This window comes from Protopterus annectens, chromosome 2.part0 (assembly GCF_019279795.1).
Source record: "Protopterus annectens isolate FY-2018-M chromosome 2.part0, PAN1.0, whole genome shotgun sequence".
In the NCBI taxonomy this organism is placed as follows: domain Eukaryota; kingdom Metazoa; phylum Chordata; order Ceratodontiformes; family Protopteridae; genus Protopterus; species Protopterus annectens.
In genome coordinates, this window is record NC_056728.1 from 230,996,891 (window position 1) to 231,011,020 (window position 14,130).

The following is a 14,130-nucleotide window of genomic DNA, read 5'->3' on the forward strand; positions in this document are numbered from 1 at the left end:
TCAGCAGCTTCTACAAAAAAGAGCCATCCAGCCTGTCCCCCCAGATCAAGTCGGATCAGGGTTTTACTCAAGGTTCTTTCTGGTGCCAAAAAAGACGGGGGATTTGAGGTCCATCCTCGACCTCTCTCTCCTAAACCTGGCGGTACCCAAAGAAAAGTTCCGAATGGTCACGTTGCAATCCGTCCTCCCCTTATTGCGGGAGGACGACTGGATGTGCTCTATAGACCTCAAGGATGCGTACTATTATGTTCTAGTGGACAGGCGTTCCAGGAGGTTCTTCCGCTTCCGGCTGGGAGCCAGTCACTTTCAATTCAGGGTCCTCCCCTTCGGTCTCACCTCAGCCCCCAGGGTGTTCACCAAGGTCCTAGCGGTAGTAGCAGCCCACCTGAGACTCCAGGGAATTCAGGTCTTTCCATACCTGGACAACTGGCTCCTCACAGCCCCAACAAGGCATCTACTTTGTTCAGGCAGGGACTATTTTCTCGGTCTGGCTCCACTATTAGGATTAACCATCAACATTACCAAATCCTCCCTCATCCCTACACAGATGCTGGATTTTACAGGGGCAAGACTGGATTCCAGACAGATGCTTGCGTTCTTGACTCCAGATCGGCTTCGGAACCTGATGTTACACGTGCAGGCCATTCTTCAACTGCAAACTCCTTAGGCGGAATTGATTCTGAGGGCCCTAGGATCTATGGCGGCTGCAATCCCTCTGCTGCCATTGGCCCGGTTGAACATGAGGGTTCTACAGTGGACCCTCCAGGTACAATGGTCCCTGTCTTGCAACCCTCTGTCTCACCCCATTTCCTTAAGCAAGGTTTGCAGAAAATCGCTCCTGTGGTGGCTCCAGTCTCCCAACCTCCACACGGGACGTCCCTTCTCACTACCTCCACCAGTCGACACAGTGACCACGGACGCTTCTCGCCTGGGGTGGAGGGGGAATTTTTCAGGCAGAACAGTCCAAGGCACATGGAACGACGTAGAGACCTCTTTGCATATCAACGTCCTAGAGATGAGAGCGGTGCTTTTGACGTTGCAGGCACTACACAACTCTCTTCCGGTAGGGACAATTGCGGTACAGACAGACAACATGTCGGTAGTCTGGTACATCAACAAACAGGGGGGAACCAGGTCTTACCCCCTTTGCCGCGAGGCCATGAGAGTGTGGGAATGGGCGATTTCCACCAACCGCTTTCTCATAGCAATGCACATTCTGGGACGGTCCAACATTCTAGCGGACAGGCTCAGTTGTACTATCCTGACTCCTTACGAGTGGTCTCTCAACCACCGAGTCGCAGAGCAAGTATTTGCCTGATGGGGGTGACCTGGTTGCGATCTTTTTGCCTCTCCTTCAAACACGAAATGCAACGATTACTTCGCTCTGATCCCCCCTCCGGGGAAGTCCCCGAGAGACTCTCTAGTTCATGCTTGGCCTCCCAGTCTGCTTTATGCTTACCCTCCTCTACCCCTGATGTTGAAATTGTTACAGAAAGCCAGGCAGCTGGGGAGCAAAATGATCCTCATTGCCCCATTCTGGCCTCGTCAGACGTGGTTCCCTTACCTATGGTCTCACCTAGTGTATCCACCATGGATTCTGGATCCCATTCCGGATCTCATCTCTCATCCTCTCGGTCTTCCGACTCCGAACCTGGTCAACCTCAAGCTGACGGCTTGGTTGCTCCAGTTCCACTCCTCATAAGGACTCCCGGGATCTCATCACCAGTCAAAGCCATTCTTGTAGCAGCTCACAAGCCTTCCACCAGGAAGGTTTATCGGAGTAAGTGGAAATGCTTCACCATTTGGGCAGAACACCGTCATTTAGACCCTTTTACAGCCCCGATATCATCGATTCTAGATTTTCTAACCTCTCTCTTTCACCAGGGGGCTAGTTCTTCCACAGTCAAGGTACAACTGGCAGCAATCTCATACTACCATGCGGGGCAAGAGTCTGGTCCTCTTATCACTTCCAAACTGTGTAAGACCTTCCTCAAGGGTACCTTCCTCCTTAGGCCTCCAGTTAAAGAGGTGGTACCTCCATGGGATTTATCCTTAGTCTTGCAGGCCTTGACTGGTCCCCATTCGAACCGGCCACGGTTGATCTCAAATTTCTCTCTTGGAAGACAGCCTTTTTGGTGGCCATAACTTCAGCCAAAAGGGTATCGGAATTGCAAGCCCTTTGTGTCAAACCACCATATCTGGTTTTTCACCCGGATAGGGTTTACCTCAGAATCAACCCGTCCTTTCTACCTAAGGTAGCTTCAGAAGCGAACATCAATCAATCCATCAATCTCCCAGTGTTTTTCCCCATCTTTCATAACAAAGGAGAGTACAAGCTACATTCCTTGGACGTACACAGACAATTACGTTTTTATATCCAAAGAACTGCTGGTCATAGGCAATCCGATCAGTTGTTTATCTCCTTTGCCAAAAGTAATTTCGGAAAATCAGTTTCTAAGGTTTCTCTCTCTAGATGGATCTCGAGTTGTATTCTTTTAGCATATCAGAGTTCGGGGAGGCCTGCACCTCAAGGAGTCCATGCTCATTCTACTAGGGCTGTTGCCACTTCTGCGGCCTTTCAAGCTAGGGTTCCACTGGATGACATTTGTTCCACAGCCACTTGGGCTTCATCTCACACCTTTATCAGCCATTATAAAATAGATGTTGTTTCCCGAGGTAGAGCGTCCTTTGGCTCTGCGGTGCTCCGGAATATCCTTCCATGAAGGCCACCCAAGACTTGGGTAGCTGGGGACTCTGTCCCACAGGTTGCTGACAAATGAAGTTCCTACTTCAGATTAAGAAGTTATGTACTCACCATAACATTCCATCTGAGTAGGTATCTTCATTTGTCTGCAACCATCCCCCCCTCCTTCCCCCTGACCGATTTGATCGCTCTTGTGTTATTAGCATATGTTCTCATTGGGACACATTTTATCTGTTGTGCTATGGGGCAAACTTGATCTGAGGTCAGTTAGGGCAGGTAGGGGATTATGGGTAAGGGGGAGGAGCTAGGAGCTCAGATCTATGCTGTGATAGAAGTTGCCGGCTCGGATCCGAGATCGGATCCGTATCCCACAGGTTGCTGACAAATGAAGATACCTACTCAGATGGAATGTTATGGTGAGTACATAACTTCTTATTTCTTTTGCAGATTTGAAATTTGGAAAGCCAGTGGTAAAAGTAACTCTAGCCAGATGGCTAACAGATTGTATTTCGTTTATCTGTAACAGGCAGGTCTAACCTTACTAAAACCTGTGAGGACCCATTCAACTAGGTCCATGGCAACTTCCTCAGTCTTTCTATCCAAAGCTTCCATGGATGGCATGTGCAGCGGCAACTTGAGTGAATTCTATTACTTTTATCAGTCATTACATACTAGATCTGGTTTCGAGGAGCAGAGCAGATTTTGGCTCAACTGTGCGCAGGAATATCCTTCCTTAGAGTCTGCCCAGGGTTTCTAGGTAGCTGGACTCTGTCCCAACAGTTGAGGATAGAATTAAAATTGACAACATCAGATAAAGAAATTATGTACTCATCGTAACGTTCCCCTGCCCACCATCCCCGTAACCTTATTTCAAGAAACTTCTGTAAGAACTAGATGTTGTAAGGACACCATTGTTCTTTATAATTGAGCTCCAGATATAGTAGGATATATACATTTTCAAGTACGTTTGTATATGTGTGTATGTATATGTGTGTGTGTGTGTGTGTGTGTATATATATATATATATATATATATATATATATATATATATATGCTTATTGATATCACTTCTGGTAAAATCAGCAGACAAGATCTCAGGTATAGTAGGATTGATGCATTATGGCTAAAGGAGAAGATTGAGAGCTTTTTGGTTACCACAAGCTTTAGTAACGGCCGAGTCAGATCCAAGCTTCAGATTCGAACCAGCAGTTGAGGAAGAATGAAAATGGACAACACAGATGGAACGGTATGGTGAGTACATAACTTCTTTTTGTCAGTCTTTTTAAATATGCAGGAAAAGATTATATGTGCTTACTAGCTTGCTTATAATTACATCAGGTTATTCAAAAGCACTCCACATTTTGCAAACACTAGACTCTCTCTCTTCTAACAGAAAGGTGACAAGTCAAAATGTAATGCAAAATGTACGTATTAAAAGTATTATGGGATATTACTGCAGATGGCAAATCTTCCTCAGAGATTTTGTTGTTGCACCAATAATGATACGGAGTCGATTTTTGTGTTCAAACCCAAGATTGCTACTACCCACATAAAACCATTGCAAAAACAACTCTGCTCCCAGGTAATAAGGTTTACAACACTGGTGCTGTTGGTTCTCAGTAACCTAAGGCAAACTTAATTGGTAGAGAGAATATAGCAATCAAGAAAATGTTTTTATCAGATTGAGGCTGTCGTATGTTAGTTTGACCTTAGTGGGTTCTCCAAATGTGGGAACCTCGCCTGTATGATTTATAATAGTTAGAATGTGTTGGTGTTGTCCCCAACATTAAACTAACAGAAAAATAACTGTGCTTTTTTATTTCTGACTTGCTTATCTCACAAACCAGTACTTCTAACCAATATTGTAGATGCAATTCTATAAGCTCCTAACTCAGCAGCAGACTATCATTTACACTTACAACACTTGCCTATTTCTACAAACGCACTTCTTTTTTTCTCTTTCTTTCTTGAAGGAGACCCTGGATTCCTTTCTCCTTCCTTCTTTTTTCTCTCTTTTTCTTGCTTCCTTTCTTTGCTTCTTTTACTTTCTTTTTTTCTCACAGACAGGATTGACCGTCCTTTTTTCTTTCCCTTACTCAGCATGTGTTCTTTGATGTGCCTATTAGGTTTTCATATGAAAGGTATTTCCTTTTTACATTTTTCTTCATGTTGGCTGAACCTTGCCTGTGCCCAATGACCTATCCCTCTCCTAGTAAGGTGCACAATGACTCTCTCATGCATGTGCATGCACATCCACCTCACTAAAATAGTGCTTGCTGACCACTCCCTACTAAGAAGCATAAGATGTTACCAGCATCAGCTACAACTTCTGCCTATCAATGTGTCCAAGCTTGGCTCCGTCATTCTTATAGGTTCATAAGTTCATAGGTTGGTACTAGGCTATCAGTCCTAGGGCCTATACAAGCCTAGCCATAACAATTCCCTGGCTATTTCTTCCCACACTATTTACTTCCCTGGACCCCTGTCTAGCAGGGCGACTGACGTAATCCCAGGGGTGAATTTCCTTTCTCCCATCCAATCGTCAAGGTTCCTTTTGAAGAGGGCCAAAGAGGCACTCTGCTTGACATGTATGGGAAATCTATTCCAGAGTCTGGGGAGTCTCTGGGTCAGGAACCTATCCCTCCAGCATGTTTTGTTTATTGTGATGACAAGGTTTAGATCCCTGGAGCGTGTGGCTCTGAGAGATTGGGATTTCTTTAAGTGTAGCATGTCCAACAGCTCTGGGTTTGACATGGCCTTGTATGTTAAGCAGAGATTGCCTCTGAGTAAACGATATGCGACAGAGTATAGCTGGAGTTTTTTAAGGCGGTTAGCGTAGGGCATCTGCTTTAGGCCTGTGATTCTTTTAGTGAGGTATTTCTGCAGCCTTTCCAGTTGTTGCAGATGTCTTGAGAGGTACATACCAAACGGGGTGTTGTATTGTACAGTGGGTCTAATGAGGGATGAGTACAGTGGGACAATGACCTCCTTTTTTCTGGATGAAAAGCTTTTAGTGATGAGGTGTGCCACATAGAAGGATTTCCTGACTGTTGTGGCAATGTGGTTATCGAAAGTGAGACCATTGTCCACCTGTGTCCCTAAGTCTCTTATCACACTTTTGGTGTTTAGTGTACTGCCACCTATATGGTAATTCACGGCTACATGTTTTTTCCCAAAGGGGATAACTATACATTTCTTGGCATTGAGCTTGAGCCCATGGCTCTGGCACCAAGCATCCATTTCTGTAAGGCTTTTTTGTAGAGTATCCACATCATTTGGGGATTCAATAATGGCTCCCAGTTTGCAGTCATCTGCGAACTTTGTTAGCCAGAGTCCCTTAGTGTTGGCCTGTACTTCAGAGAAATAGATGCCAAACAAGAGCGGCCCCAGGACTGAACCCTGAGGTACCCCACTTGTCTGGAGCTGAATTTGGAGTCTGCTACTTTTACAGTGTGGGTTCTATCAGTAAGCCATTTAGAAACCCATTGGGTGACGTAGGTATTAGTGCCCAGCTTAGTAAGTTTATCTATGATTCCAGAGTGGGGGATGGTGTCAAAGGCTTTGGCAAGGTCTAGATAGGCTGTGTGAACCACCTTACCCTTGTCCATGGCTCTGGAGACTGATTCGAAGAAGTCAGTCAGGTTCAGGAGACAAGATCGGCCCTTCACGAACCCAAACAGGGTGGGGTCCAGTGTTTGAAGATAGCCAGTGCCTTTGTTTTTAAATTCCATGATAATATGTTCCATGGCCTTGCAGATGAGGCTCGTCAGACTGATGGGACGATAGTTTCCGGGATCCAAGGTGGATCCCCCCTTGTGGAGTGGGATAACTGTAGCTCTGCGCCACTCAGTGGGCACGAAACCTGAGGTGAGGCTATGATTAAACTTGACACTTAGGTAAGGTGCCAGTTCATATTGTAGTTCATGTAGTACACAGCCCGGGATGTCATCTGGTCCCATGGATGCTGTATTCTTAGCTTTGGAGAGTGCGTTTTTTACCTGTATGGCCATTATTACTGGAATTTGGCAATCGTCTGGTATTGAGATGGGCCATTTAAGGGGTGAGAGGGGGGGTGAAGTTGGCACTGAATCGATCTGCCAGGATATTGGCAATATCCTTGGAATCCGTATATTTAATGCCATTCTGTTTTAGCTCAGAGCAGATCTGAGCATTGCCATTTAGATTCTTGACATAGTTATAGAATGCCTTGTGGTTGTCTTTGGAATCTTTGGCAATTTTATTTTCATAACTAGTTTTGTAGGATTTTATGAGGGATCTCAGTTTCTTACTGAGGCTGGTAAGGGAGTTTTTTGCATCCTGGGATTTTCCTCTTTTACATGTGCATGCACATCCACCTCACTAAAATTGTGCTTGCAGACCACTCCCTACTAAGAAGCATAAGATGTTACCAGTGTCAGATACAACCTCGGCCTACCAACGTGTCCAAGCTTGTATTTCATTTGGGATATCGGAATTTCATTAATGAAAACATGGGTTTGGTTTCAACAACTTAAGAGGCTTCTTTGTTTTCAAATCTTGTCTGTATGTCTGTGAAGAGCTGCTGAGCAGAGCATCCCTGCTGCTGAAGCATTCTGTGAACAGGAAAGCATGTTTTTTATCTATTCTTTTAAAGACACAAGGAAAGATTGTAGCTTCTTACTAGCTTATAATTACATCAGGTTACACAAAACGGCTACGCATTTTAAAAACACTAGTCTATTTCTTCTGTTAGCAAGGAGACAAGTCAAAACCTAATTCAAAATTTATGTGGGAAAAGCATTATGGGTTACTATTACAGATCCAGAATTTTCCCCAGTCTGTTCCTTGTTTTTCCAATAAGGATGCAGAGACAATATTTAGATACTAACCCAAGTTTACTACTAAACACGTACAATATTGCAAAAATAACTCGCCAAGCAAGTAATGAGATTTACAACACTGGAGCTGCCGGCTCTCAGCAACCAAAGTTATATTTATCTTGCTGGGAGAATGCTCTGTTAAAATGTTGGTTTTCCCAGCATGAGCTTTTTCCATTGCATAAATACTTTGGTTGATGACAGTAATATTTCCAAATATGGTAAACTCAACTACATAATTTATTGTAGTGGGTGACTGTGTTCACAAAGTCTTGTTTATTTAAACTGACAAAAAAACAGACATTTTTTTTGCTTGTTTAGTACAGTTCTACAAGCCCTAACTCAGCAACAGCCAGTCATTTACCCTTATTTACAGCACTTAACCTTTTTCTCCAAATGCACTTCTTTTTTCTCTTTGTCAGACAGATCATGCATTCCTTTCTCCTTCCTTTTTCTATTTTTTTTACTTAGTTCTTCTCTGTTTCCCGTGCTTTCTTTCTTTTTCTCACAACCAGAATCATCAGTCCGTTCTTCCTTCTTTCCCGAACTCAGTATGTTTCCACTAGTGTAATTATTAAGCTTTTGTGTGAAAGCCATTTTTTTGAACATTTTTGTTCAGTGCGGCCTAAGCTTACATATGCCAAATAATTTATCCCTGTCTTAGTAAACTGCAAAGTGACTGTATCATACATACCCAGCTAAGAAGCATCACGGGTTACCAGCCTTAAATATGACCTCGGCCTACCGATGTGTACATGCTAAGCTCAGTCATTCATCTATTTCATTTGGGTTCCGAGATGTCATTAAGGCAAGTGGGGGTACCCTTTAAATAACTTAGAGGGCCTCTTTTGTGTTCATATTATGTCTGTATGTCTGGGAAGAGCTTTTGAGCAGAGCATCCTAGCAGCTCAAGCATTCCATGAACAGTAAAGCATGTATTTTGTTCAGTTTTTAAAAGATGCAGGAAAAGATTATAGCTTCTTACTTGATTACTTATTATTACATCAGGTTATTCAAAAGCACTCCACATTTTGACAACACTAGTCCTGTCTTCTAACAGAAAGCAGAGAAGTCAAAACCTAATGTCAAATTTATGTGGGCAAATCATTATGGGATATTATTGCAGATGCTGAATTTTTCTCAGACTTTTTCTTGTTGCTTCAGTAAGGAAACAGAGCTCATATTTGTGTTCAAACCCAGGCTTGCTACTTGTCATATACACCACTGCAGAAACAACTCGCAGCACAAATAGTAAAATTTACAACACCAAAGCTACTGGTTCTCAACAATTTATGGTATGTGTACATGGTAGGAAGAATGCAATTAAGAAGGTGGTTTTCCTACAATGAAATTCTTCCATTGCTCATTTTCATTTGGTTGATCTGTGGTTTCCCCAAGTGTGGAAAACTTAGTTGTGTAGTTTTGTTCTTTTTTAACTAGTATGCTTAGCTGAAACACCAGTGTTCATTTCACAAGCTGTTAGCTCAGTAACAGCCAATCAATTGCACTTATGTATAACGCTTACTTTTTCTCCAAATGTATTTGTTTTCTTTCTTGAAACAAGCCATGCATTTCTTTTTCCTTCCTTCCTTTTTTCATCTTTCCTTACTTTGTTTCTCTTGCTTTCTTGCAGACAGGATCAACAGTCCTCTCTTCATTCTTTACTTCTTTCCTGAACTTAGCATGTTTCCACTGGTGCCGCTGATGTTTTCGTGTGAAAGCCATTTCCGTTTTACAGTTTTCTTCACTGTGGCGGAACCCTACCTATGCCAGATGATCCGTCCCTCCCATAGTAAAGTGAAAAATGAATTTATCGCATGTGCATGTGCACACCTTCTTCACTAGGTTTTGCTGGATTTGCTACTAACCACATACACCATTGCAAAAAAATTCAGCACCCAGATAATGAGATTTACAACACTGGAGCTGCTGTTCTCAGCAACCTGAGATAGCTTTATCTGGTAGATGGAATACCACAATGAAGCATGTGGTTTTCCACCAAGATTTCCTTCCAGTAGATGATACTTTTGGGTCATACCTCTCAACCTGGAAACATCAAAAATCTGGACAAGGCCCATGAAAAATAGGTACAAATCTGTACGCAGATTAACGTAAAATTTGCATACATAATTACACAACCCCGCCCACTCCAATGGAATTGTGGGATACCAACTTTCAACACAAACAGAAGAACAGAACCAAAATATAGTACCAGAGTCCCACTGCTGCCATTCCAATGTTCCATTACCTGGCTATTTAGGAAACACTTAAATGATGCACTTTTTATCTTTTGTGTCCTTTTCTTTTACTACAAAAATGCAATACAAAATGTCACAACTTCACTAGAGGACTAGGGCCCTTACATATAGCTTCAGTCAGGGAGGTACAGATTTGTTACAATGCTTATTACCACAGAACATTCTTGGGTTGCCCATGCCAGTGCTATCTCATTTAAAAAAAAAAAAAACACAACTGTTACAGCTGTAGACCACAGAGAAAAGTACTATAGCACCAACTAATGCATTTTGGAATTGCCACAATGAGAACACAAAAACAAGATTTGGAATATAAAGACTGGTATTTTATTCCAAAAACTGGTTCAGTAAACATGGAAAAAATTAAGTAAAACCTATGCATATAGCATTAGACATTTCTTCTTGTTAATGTTATATAATTTTATTTGATATTATAGATCATGTGGCAGGAGATTTTACAGTAGGTGTTAGGAAACTGGCTTTAGAATATGGGAATATAGCTACAAAATATGCTGAAGGTATATTTATATCTTGGTCTGAAAATAATTTGTCAGTTTTTATCAGTGCATTAAAAAGAAAGAGGTCATTTAAGCATAAGGAAAGGCACACACCTACTCTCTCTCACACACACTGTGGTTAAGTGAAAAAAATTCAATGAGACTGGCATTATCTACATTCACAGGTGTATTAATGCCTGTAACAGGCTGGAACTGTGTGGCATTGTTTACATGTGCAGCTAGATTACTGCCTATAACAGGCTGGAACTATGAGGCATTATCTGTATTTAAGGCACAATAATATAAAATGAAAGAAATGTAGTATAGTACAAGAAGGAGAAGTAATGAAAAAGTACAATACAGTAAAATACAATGCAGTAAAACATAGCTAAAAACTGAACATGACAAAAGTCTGCAACAGAAGTGGTAAATGAGTAACAACATTGCTTTCATTTCTGTATGGTTTGTATTTACTGTACATATTTCCGATAGAGGTAGAATTAAGTTGTCCTGCAAGAGAAGACAGTGTTAGTCAAGGATGTTTCTGTTTATGTTATGTCCATCAAAAAGACACGGCAGGCAGAAACATAGTAGAAAGTATGGTGTTTTTCACTTTTGACACTCCTTAGGTACCTTAAGGTCGCCAGCTTCTTCTGCAGCAGTTGTACAATCTAATAGCTCTGCTCGCTTCCTCTGCAGTTTTAAAATCCAATATGCCCGAACCGGCTCACTAAGAAGCCCGTAAACTCCAGTATTCAAACCATTTCAGCCTTCTAAATGAGCTCCGTTCTGCCCGAACAGCCCACCTGACAGTATTCAAACAGTTTCAGCATTCAAACAGATGCGCATCACACGCATCTAAGTTTAATTCCGACAGGCTGACAGAGCTGATGTCATCACGCACGTGATGACGTCAGCTCCAAAAGTGCGGAATCTAAAAAATAGATTGCAAAATCGGAAATGAAGGGGTGCCACTCGGGGAATCATGGCACCCCATTATTGGGACCCCAAAACTCGGTAAAAACCGAGTAATTTGGGATGGTTGGGAGGTCTGTTTTGGGTTGACTATTGTGATTTTCTCCAAATGTGAGAAACTCAACTGTATAGCTTATGACAGTACTGCGTTTGTGCACTCTCCTGAAGTTAGGTTCACAAGCTATTATTTCTAGTGAACATTGTACATAGAATTCCACAAGCTCCTATCTCAGCAAGAGAAGATAATTTATTCTTATTTACAACACACATCTTTGTCTCCTAATGCATTTCTTTTTTGTCTTTTTGTCTCAAATCAGGGCTTGATTTCCTATTGCCTTCTTTTTTGCTTTCTTTTTGTTTTCTCACAGACAGGATCGATGGTCCATTCTTTCTTTTCCCGAGCTTGATGTGTTTTCACCAGTCCGGTTATTAAGATTTTGTGTGAAATCCATTTTCTTTTTACATTTTTCTTCACGGCAGCCGAACATTACCTATACCAAATGATCTATCCCTCCCATAGTAAAGAGCAAAATAACTGAATCGTATGCATGTATGCACACCCACTTCACTAGATTAGTGCAGGCAGACTCTCCCCCACTGTGAAGCATTAGCTGTTAACAGCCTCAAATATGACCTTAGCCTAAATACGTGTGCAAGCTTGGCTCCATCAGTCTAGTATTTCATTTGGGGTATTGGAATGTCATTATGATAACTGGGGTACTCTTTCAACAACTTAGAGGGGCCCCTTTGTGTTCAGATGCTGTCTACATCTCTAGGAAGAGCTGCTGAGCAGAGCATCCTGGCTGGTCATATATAAAGCATGTCTTTCTTCCATTTTTTTGAAAATGAAGGAAAAGATTGTAGCTTCTTATTAGCTTTCTTATTACATCAGGTTACTCAAAAGCACTCCACATTTTGAAAATGCTAGTATGTTAAGTTGTCAATCTCGCCTTCATTCTTGCTGGATGGGTTCGGAGCCGATCCTCTGCTCCGACTTGGCCACTACTAAAGCAAGAGAGCTAATTCCACCGGCTCGAGGCTCCCCTATATCCCACAATGCTAGGCGGTAACTACCCAGATCTCGTTTGCCGCTTAGCTGGGAGGTGCTTTCTTCTACCGGCTCTGGCAGGTTAGTGAGTTTTTTCTAGTTAAAAATTCAAATATCTACCCCTATCCTTTTTATTTAGTCAAGTTTATAGTACAGGGTATCCTTTTAGTTTAAATTGGGTCTTCCCTCGTTTTTATTCCCTTTTTAAGTTCTAGGCCTTTGGCCCACTCCCCTTTTTCCCTTTGTCATTCAGTGTGATTGGGTTTTTCTTTTTGGTTAAAGGGTGTGTCTGCGTGTTGTGTCTGTGTCTTTTTTGTATACAGTCACTTTTTCTGGGATGTCGAAAGACTCCAAGGTCTCAGGCTTCAAGACGTGTGACTCGTGCTGTCAGAAAATATCTCTGACAGACAGTCACACTTCTTGTGTTTATTGCCTGGGACCTTTGCACCTGCAGGACTCCTGTGCTGTTTGCCATGCATTCAGCCCGAGAGTCCTGCAGGAACGCAAAAATAAACTTATTCTTCGAGGCTTATTAAAGCCTGAAGGCCCCTCGACCCAGTCTGCGTCAGGGAAGCCTTCAAAGACTTCCAGGCCGTCGGCTCCAGCTTCAGAGCCGTCCGCTGGGAGCATTAAGGCTGCTTCGACATCGGCTCCGGATGGAGTCGATGTTTCCAAGACTCAAACCGTTACCTCGGCTCCGACCGGAGCCGAGGGTGCTAAGACTCAGTCTGCTTCGATAGTTTTATCTGAGCCACCTTCTAAGAAGAGGTCGAGGTCCCCTTCCATCGGCTCCATCCACTCGGCCCCGGGATCCCCTCTTCTGTCGGAGCGGAGCCATAGGTCCCATTCCTCTCTGTCCTCCAGGCTGTCCGACCATGACTTACAAAGGGTGGTGAGTAGACTTCTCAAGTCCGAGGCACTGGCCCAAATGCTGCATAGCCCTACTCAACAGTCAGCGGCTATTCCCATCCCTGCTTCTGTTCCTCCTCCGACTCCTTTGAGTTCGGAGCCGGGGCTCGTCGGAGCCGATACCCTCCCTTTCGGCTCAGTCATCTGCTCCGATTTCCTCTTTGGAGGGATCTCGGCGCCGGGCTTCCCTCGTCTGCTCCGAGGGGGCGAGTGGCATCGGACCCTTGTCCGACCCTGTTCTCCCTCTCGGAGCGTCAGCGCTGGTGAGTTCGGCTCTGACATTGGCCTCGGAGCCGTCCCTGTCGGTGCCGGGGGGGTCCTTGTCTCGGAGCGGGGACCTTCGGCCTTGGCTGATTGGGGTGCCTTCGAGGTCATTGCAGAGCGTGCCAGACCCTGTGTCTATCCCACGGTCGGCTCCGTCAGCTCCTCCCTCTTCAGTGCCTGCGGTGGTTTCTACCCACCCCCTCGTACCAGACCGTAGAGAGCCAGCCCCTCAGGTTTCCCCATTGGGAATATCCTCTTCTTCCGAGGCTTCTCCTGATCCGGCAGGGGAACCCCCTCGGAAGAGACAGTGCAAGAGGAAGCACATTGACTCCCCTGAGTCTATCACCTCAGACACCGACTTGGAGGAATCTGAAGGTTCCCCTCGGTCCCCCTCTGAGGATGTCTCTTTTGCTGACATCCTTGAAATCCGTAAACAGAGGGGGAACTGGCCCGCCCTTAACCCTTCAGAGGACAAGTCGGTCTACCTTGAGGCATTTGGCTCTCGCCCCTCCACCTCCTGGGTGTCTCCTCCCTTTGACCCCCTCATGGAAGTGGTGGCAAGGAAGGCTTGGACGGCCCCTGATTCGGTGGAATCTACCCCAAGGAGGCCGTCAAAATTTAT

The 14,130-nt window shown here is 43.8% G+C and overlaps 1 protein-coding gene and 1 non-coding gene across 2 annotated transcripts in view; both read left to right on the forward strand.

The window, feature by feature from the left end:
- Positions 1-14,130, forward strand: part of LOC122793033 (cyclin-dependent kinase 2-like) — a 956,998-nt gene that overhangs the window by 480,109 nt on the left and 462,759 nt on the right. The window lies entirely within an intron of this gene.
- LOC122793807 lies at positions 7,674-7,837 on the forward strand. Its single transcript, XR_006363544.1, has one exon. It is a non-coding gene; the product is annotated as a U1 spliceosomal RNA (small nuclear RNA).